We start from the raw sequence: 8,561 nt of genomic DNA on the forward strand, positions 1-8,561 counted from the left end.
AAAAACTCCCGCCAGGCTATGGCGGTAGCGTTTGCTGAGCAGGGAAAAACGTCCTTCACCACTCATGCTACACCGGGTTTCTTGATCCGCTCCAGAAACGAGAAAGGCTATTCACTGCCTGGCGAATCGAGCAAGCCCAAGATGGAGCAGTTTTGTGCAGGTCAAAATTCGGCCTCATCTGTGTGCAAAAGATGCTTCCCGCGGTCTGCTTGTCGGCTCTTCTCCAAACGAGGTTGCCATGAAAACTCTGATGAGAGAGAGAGAGAGAGAGAGAGAGAGAGAGAGAGAGAGAGAGGAACCAAACAGTGGCCTTGCATGTCACATGCCAAAAACCAAGCTTCCTGCCAGTGCTTGCTTCTCCTTCTTTGCCCATGACTACCTTCATCCCTGAGCTTTGATACCAATGTAAGACCGCATGATAGACTAACATGCGAATAACCTCCCAACCATCCTATATATAGACCCTTGGCCCTCTTCTATATATAGATCCCTTTACTGCATGTGTGTTCGGCACGTTGCCGGGGTCGTGCCCGCCTAGTCCTACCCTTGGCATGACAATCGTCATCACAAACATGATTCTAAGCATGCATACTAGTTGAATTTGTGCACAATTAAAAAGAGAACTAATCGTATAAGACAAAAATATGGATCATTTAAAAGAAATTTGTACATTTGCTTACTCTAATGCAGCATTGTTAGCATTGACAAGGTTCATATTATCCTTAAGCTGTATTCCTTGCATCCATCTAGCATCTTCAAAAGGATAATTTTTTGAATTTAATAAGATACCGGCGGATAATCTTACCATGTCGTAATACCTTGTCTTCATGCCGAAGGATAGTTTCGGTTTGTAGCACCTCTTCTTGGTCTTCAAATTCGGGAAGGTCTTCAATAATTGGTTCACTTGGTGGCTCTCCTTTGTAGGGCTTGAGTAGGCTCACATGAAAAGCATTGTGTATGAGCCAATGGTTGTGCAATTTGAGTTGGTAAGCCATCTCATTGATGGGCTTCAAGATTTGGAAAGGACAATATCTTTTTGCTAGCTTAACATAATACTTTTGATGGCCCGTAGGATTTTTTCCCGTCGTTTGCCTTAATCGATCTTTAGGAAACTTAAGTAAGACCCAATCATTTTCTTTGAACGTTAAGGCCCTTCTGTGGTTATCAGCAACATCTTTTTGCCATTGTTGAGGGATGGATATAGCCTCCTTAATCTTTTGAAAAGATTCTTGTAGGTCACGGCTATACTCATCAGCGAGACGAAGATCTTTCCATGTACTTTGAGTAGCAAGGGACTTTTAGTCTTCCCTCAATGATCTCAAAAGGTGCTTTTCCCGTAGAAGTATGTACAATATTATTGTAGGCATATTCTATAAGAGGTAAGTACTTTTTCCATTGTGAGCATTGATCTACTTGGGTAACATAAGTCTTGAGTAGATCGAGTAGCATAAGAGAGTGTTTGAAAATCTGTGATATGAATAGAGTTGCCATTTGGTGTGCCTTAATAGTCTTCTTGACATGGATAAAGTGTGCTTGCTTGCTAAACTTGTTGACTATTGTCCATATTCCCGTATTCCCATGGATAGATTTTGGTAATCCAAAGATAAAATCCATGGATATACTCTCCCATGGTGAATTAGGAATTGGCAATGGCTAGAGTAATCCAGGTTGCTTCCCCCTATCGTACTTGGTCTTTTGGCATACTACACATTTTGAAACATACTATTGTATGTCCACTTTCATGGTAGGCCAATAGAAGTACGTCTCTACTCCTTGGAGAGTAGGTTTAATACCTCTATGCCCCGCATATGGAGGAGCATGGGATTCATACATAACTTTCTCACGAAGGGAATGTGTAACACATAGCCTATTGTTGTGGAGAAGATAACCATCCTGCAATGTGAATGGTTCCTCTTTCTTCCCCAAAGCAAGGGCTGGCATTATGTCTCTAAAGTCAGGGTTAGTACCATACTCATCTATCATAGAAGATAGATCATTGTGAGTAGCTATAGACACCCTATTAACTTTTGGTCATCGTGAAAGTGCATCGGCCACTTGATTGTGCTTACCAGCAATGTGAGCAATATGAAAATTAAATTGCCAAAGAAAATTTGTCCACCTCATTTTTTTGTCAGAGAGATTGGTTTGCGTCATGAAATACTTGAGACTTTGGTGATCGGTTCGTAGAATGAATGGAGTCCCCAATAAGTAGTGCTTCCATGTGTGTAGGACATGTAGAATAGCTAAAAGCTCTTTCTCATAAATGCCCAAGACTCATTCATCAGTATTGAGCCTTTGGCTCTCATATGCTATGGCATGCCCTTCTTGAAGCAAAACTGCTCCAAGGCAATCACCACAAGCATCACATTGGACCTCAAATGGCTTTGAGAGATCCGGAAGCACGAGGATTGGTTGGGAAGTAAGCTTCTCAAAAGCATTTTGCTCCTTAGAAGTCCATACATACTTAACGTTCTTCTTAGTTAAGTCGTATAGTGGTCCTGCTACTTGAGAGAATTTTGCTATGAAGTGTCTATAGTATGCGCACATACCAATAAAGCTTCGGTCAGTACAATGTATAAACAAGTACTCTTCCTTCCTTCATCTTCCCTTTAATAGCATTGCATGAAGGCAAACCATCATGTTTTTTAATCCCCACCACCACAACCACCACCACCACCACAACCGCCACCACCACAACCACTACCTCCGCAAGCACTTCCTCCGCAAACTCCACCACATGCTCCAGCTGCTTTGCATCATGCCACTCCAAGCGCGCCATTGCCGGGGCTGTAAAAGTACGATGCCCAAATCATGGGTGACATGTCCCACCAGCAATAATATGGCATCATGGCCTCTCATCTTGACATAGTTGACACTCCACTTCTCATTGTCATCACAACAGCCCCTATGTGGAACATGGGTGACAACGTTAGGACATTTACAAATTCGGGTATCATGGACTTGTGAGAAAGAAGTAGACAACCTTGCATCCCCAGGTACCCCATGTCCTATCAACATAACAAGATGACATAATCTGATTTGAGCAGAGCCCTCCCTCTGACCTTGCATTCATGCATTTCAACTTACCCCATTCATCAGCCGAGGCTGCCTGTGGAAGTGGAGCTCGACTTGACTTGAGCTTGATTTTCAAGCCCTCCATGTCATAGACAGAGGTAGCAATTATATTCAACAATAGCAGTACGAGAACCACGCTCTCCATGGGTAAAACCTATCCACACAAGACCATCTTTCAAGTAATAGCTCTACAAGAAACAGCTCTCCTCAATTACAAGCAGGGTAACTAGAAATGGAAGGTAACACTTTAGTACCTCCATGGCACCAGTCCTCCAATTGAAAAGAGTAGTTGCTTTCCCAAGGGGTGCATCAATTGGATTGTAGCGAATTAAAGTGACAAATCCTCCTTCTTCTTCATCAGTAGCTCTTATCACCTCGTAGTCAAGCTTTCGGCCGCAGACAAGGCGTATTTGAAGAGTGAAGTTGCCTAAGAAAAATCTTTAAGAAGAGGCACAACTTGAGGGGGGTAAAAAGGGCAGACAGTTTTTAGAACTTTGCCTAACCTGATTGCTGAGGGTTCCATGTATTTCCAAAAGAGGCCTCATGTTCCACATTGGGTCTGCCATTGCTCTACGCACAACAAGTCGAGAGCTATTGTCGAAGAAACCCCAACATCGCTGCATCGATAGGATTGCCGATGTGTCCCGCTCCGATATCAATTGCCTGGCACTTGCACCTATTTTGGCTGCAAAACCAAATAGAATATGGCACTCAGCTAATTCATTGATATCAACCGAGATGCAGATCCATAACAGAAACAGCTTAAAAAGTTCTTTCCCATATTTTTGGGACAAACACAACCTTAAGAGTTGTAATGGGAATGGCCTATGAACTTAGAGAATAACGGAATTAAAAGAATTAAAGTGAGCAATTTTGAGAGCATAGAGGGTGAACTTAATTGGTAGTAGCAACTCTATCATAACACTTAATTAACTAGGCATGAACAATACTTTTACAAGAGAGAGAGAGAGAGAGAGAGAGAGAGAGAGAGTGTAGAGAATATGACAACAGTTGAGGACCGGATTTATGTGGAGCCGGTCCCCCCTCCAAAAGGCATTTGTATTATAGATTCTCTCTTTAAGAGAGACTTGGTACAATACAATCTTTGTGTTCCTTGAGACCTCCTTGGCAATATGAAGATGAAAGGTTCACACACCAAGCTTTTGCATAATTTCAACAATCAATCTTAGCTTGGAAACAATCAAGAATTTGTGAACATCATTAATCTTTATGTTCCCTAAATCATTTGAGTGCATGAAGATGTATACTTTTTATGCATCAACTTGTGCTTAAAGCAATAATTAATCTACCTTGCAATACAATTAATCTACTTGCATTAAGTAATTAATCTACTTGCAATAAACCATTAGCCTTCCTGCAATAAGCATAACATGCACTTGTTGAAAGCATTAACTATCCCAAGCCTCAATCCCAAGACCTCAAACACCTTCGAAGGTGGAGAGAGCTAGCAGGGAATGAGGGTAGGGAAGAAGAAGAAGAAACATTTCATAGGAGAAAGACGTAGTTCCTCACTTATCATACTCTTGTTGCTAGCATACATAATAGCATAGTAATGAAGAAGGAGGAGATGGCAAGCTTAAGCATTCAAGCATAACTCTTGGTTGGATTTGCATTCCATAGCCAAGAGAATTTGTGTAGGCTCTCAACTTCTCAAGGAGCTTGGAGAAGGAGATGGAGCTCTTGCACTTTGCATAGCACACAATGAGAGTGTTTGTGAGTGTGTGTGGGTGAGTATACCCCCTAAGCACCCCCCTAGCTTGCTTGGGTCAACCCCCCCTTGTAGCTCATGCTTGAAGCTCATTGGACCCCTCCAGGCCTAGCCAATCACAAGCAGGAGCCATTACAAGCAACATGGGTAGTCTTAAGAAGGGTGTCCCCCTTTCCCCTTTGAGAGAGAGGACTTGATAAATGCAAAATCAATTAATTAAATATCCTAAATTATCATTGGACCCCTTGGGTGGCCAACCAATAGACTTCAGGCACACCATGAGGACAACATGGGGAGGAACTTGACAAGTGTCCTTGCTGCCTCTTCAAACTGGGGCTTCCCTTGAGTGTGTGTGTGTGTGTTTTCTCTCATCCCCCCCCTTGTAGGCTCGCTCCCCTCCTTGTAGGGATCTTTTTGGCTTTGGATGAGCAAGCCCCTTAGTCATCAAGCATGACAAAGCACTTGAACTAGGGGGTGTTCCCACAAGCATCTCAGGCAAGCATCTCAAGACACCTCAAGCACCTTAATCATGTAGCAAGTCAAGCACCTCAAGCATGGAGCCAATCAAGCACCTCAAGCATATTAATCAAGCACCTCAAGCATGTCAAGAACCTCAAGCACGACAAGCACCTTAAGCAGGACAAGCACCTCGAGCTTAGGCCAGGTTCCCACCTCAAGCTCAGCCCTAGCTTGCCTAAGGTCAAAGGACTTTTACACACATTATTAGAGGTCTTCAATGAAGCTAACCCTAAAGTCTTATGCTCCATTGGTTAGCCTTGCTCTTTGATAGACCATCTCTCATTTGAGCCCCTTAACCATTGGCCCCGTGTTGAGATAGATCTATAAGCACATGTCTATATCTTAACCCTTGTTCCCGTGTATTCTCCCACATTAAGTGATCAGTTTAATATGAGAAAATCATTTGGGTTGGATAGATATTAATTTTTATGACAAGAGTACTTAATAGTGTCTTGAAAAGAAAAATTATACCTGGAGCAGTTCCTACAGTGTTGTAGATGTTTGGGTATTCCCATTCACCTTGATGAATGTGGAAGCACCTCTTCTCTTCTGGGGTAGACATGTGCCCATCGGAATACCTTAGAAGACGCGACACGTACATATGAAATTGAGCATGTTCAATCAAACAAAGTGACCATGATGTGAGTGCTATGCACCACTAACCACGAATGGACAATGAAGACCACTCCATTCGTGTGATCAAGAACAGTCTTCGTCAGCCAGCATCCTTGTCCACGTGTCGATAAACCCTCAATCATGCGGCAGGTGTCATCCGCCGTAGGGATGCAATTGATGGTTCGGAACAGTCATGGTGCAAGCTGAGGAGGCATCACTGATACAGACACAAGCAATGATGGGAGGCTTGTCATTGATGGAGCGGCACGAAACCGCCATATGTGACATACTCAACCACCCATCACAAGAAAGAGTGGGAGTGGCTAGCAATTGCTGCCATGAGAGATGAGCCACACCAAGTATCTCACTGCCAACTATCTTTTGCTTGAGTGCATTGCCGTGCTTTCTTTCGTAGAAGCTCAAGCCGCAATCATTTGTCAACTTCTCAACTTCCAATGTCCAAGTATGATTCCAGGCAAGTTCAGAAAGCAAAGGTATGGAGGCAGTTTCAAGCTTGAAATGGCTACACTTCCTCTCCATTTGTAGACGGACATGAAAATTTCCTTTCTTCTTGTGCGGTACATTTTGAGCTTTGATGACAGTTACAAAGACCTGTAGACAAGTTTATGGGTTACAGCACAAGTCCTTACAAGAAGCACAGATTGCTAGCAGCAGATTCCTAGTAGCTAAAGAGCTAAAGAGCGTTCTCACCTGCATAAGTTCTCTGGAAGCCAATGGAGTGGTCCAATGGCATGCCAAGTGCTGTCGCCGGCTTGTTGGCATTGGATGATAAATTGGGGACTGGTGAGGGAAACAAAAGAGGAGCTGGTGGCTCTCCTCTATACATAGCACCAGCTCGCTGATACAGAGTGCCATAAGATTCCTACCCATAGTATGCATGTTTGTTCAAAGCCCTCTTGCAACTTCTGGCCCGAGTTTCTATCTGCATCAGTATCATCATGCTCAAGAACTTTGCCTAGTATGTGAGTGAGGTCTTATGTGTACGCTTCCAGGTTCAGCTGGTGAGCATGCCACATCAAATCTATGTCGTATGTCGGAACCACGAAAAGTTTGCGGCCTGTCATTTTTAATAGATGCTAAAACCCCTTGTAGCGCTGGATAGAAGCCGCCAGAAAGCTCACCTCCTTCATATGTGGCTAAGAAACCTACTCCAACACCATAATGTAAAGTCCATACTCACATTTGCAATATGCTGGGGTAAAGCAGAAGCACAAAAAAAGACACTTAATGCACCTGATAGTAGAAAGTACTTTGCCTCATTGCTGCCTCTTCAAGATTATATTGGATTCTTGACACTTGTTTTGGAAGGGCAGGTAGCTGCCTTTGATCTACATGTTGAAACTGAGTGAGGTCCAGGTGATACTACTCGGGGTAAGGTAAAAGTGTCTAAGAGCACATGAATGCACCTCTATATCCAGGCCTCAAGAGAAAAAATTAGACAGAGCACTTAGAAACAACAAACAAAGGGCCTATATGCAATCAATGGCATGCAAGTGGGGAGACTTTGAATGGTAAATAATCAGTAAAGTGATACCTCTTAGTTTAATTTTAAATGAATAACACTGCAATAGAGCATTTTAAAGCAAAGCATTTTAAATCTTCTCAAGAATCACTCCAATCTACCATATTGTTGATGAACAAGCATGGTGCTACAAGTAAATCGAGCACATATAACTGCCTGGCAGCGTCTGGAATCCCATCTCTGTCCTCACTCTCCTCCATGCAGGAGACATCTCCTCCCTACGTTCGTTTGCACTCGTCCATCGTTTTTGTCTCTTCATCATCCTGCCTCCGCAGATGAGCAGATGCAGGTGAAAGGGAGACGTGAACGGACCCACTTCTCCCTCTTGAGGCTCGCTCACGGATGGCAGATATACGGAGACCCCTGAACAGACGAAGAGAGCTCGGGAGTCTCAGTCAGACGAAAGAGAGAGAGAGAGAGAGAGAGAGAGAGTAGGTTTGCCTCAAAGCACAATAAGAACGTCTTGTCCAGGCGGTGAGCTTCACAGCAGCGGCCACTGCTCCCAGCATAGTTGCTCATCATGTTGTACTAAAACGTCTCCTTTTCTAAACCCTATCACAGTGTCGCCATCCTCAATTACTGCGCAATGCTGCCGCTTGGGACTCTCTGCATGCAACACAACATAGCACACCATCCGTCCTTTCTTGCAAAAGTTAAAAACGTGCCCTAAATTTTAGCCGTCCACGTGGATGTCATCCGCGAAAGAACGCCCAATCCAGCCCAATACTAAGGCCTTTCTTGAGCAATACTAAGGCCTTTCTTGAGCAGGCCAAAAACAACAACAATGAGCGTTTAGTTTTTTCTGAACGGCGAGCTGCCAAAAAAAAAAGGCTGACGAATGGCCGCTGTAGAGAAGGAGAAAGGAATGCAGTTGGACTCTGGAGGCAATTTTCATGCCCACCAAGTCTACTTGCTACAGATTTTCTACGCGCAATGAGGGGTTTCATTTTTCCCAACAGGAATACTGTTTGTACGAGGTGGAGTTAACTCAGAAGCCTTTGACGGACCGACACCTTCCTGAACGGACACACAAACACGCACACAAACACACACATACACCTCAATGTTGAATGCAGTAGT

The 8,561-nt window shown here is 43.6% G+C and overlaps 1 pseudogene across 1 annotated transcript; it reads right to left on the reverse strand.

Annotated features, from left to right (window-relative positions):
• Positions 1-2,645: 2,645 nt before the first annotated feature.
• LOC147459032 (uncharacterized) lies at positions 2,646-7,699 on the reverse strand (annotated as a pseudogene). The gene is made up of 9 exons (XR_015187717.1): positions 7,193-7,699; positions 6,650-7,104; positions 5,987-6,550; positions 5,795-5,901; positions 3,746-3,760; positions 3,587-3,645; positions 3,330-3,502; positions 3,088-3,229; positions 2,646-2,905 (listed from the first exon to the last, which is right to left on the reverse strand). The product of XR_015187717.1 is annotated as an uncharacterized LOC147459032 (transcript).
• Positions 7,700-8,561: the final 862 nt, after the last annotated feature.

This window comes from Adiantum capillus-veneris, chromosome 4 (genome assembly GCF_014529385.1).
Source record: "Adiantum capillus-veneris isolate H3 chromosome 4, ASM1452938v2, whole genome shotgun sequence".
Classification (NCBI taxonomy): domain Eukaryota; kingdom Viridiplantae; phylum Streptophyta; class Polypodiopsida; order Polypodiales; family Pteridaceae; genus Adiantum; species Adiantum capillus-veneris.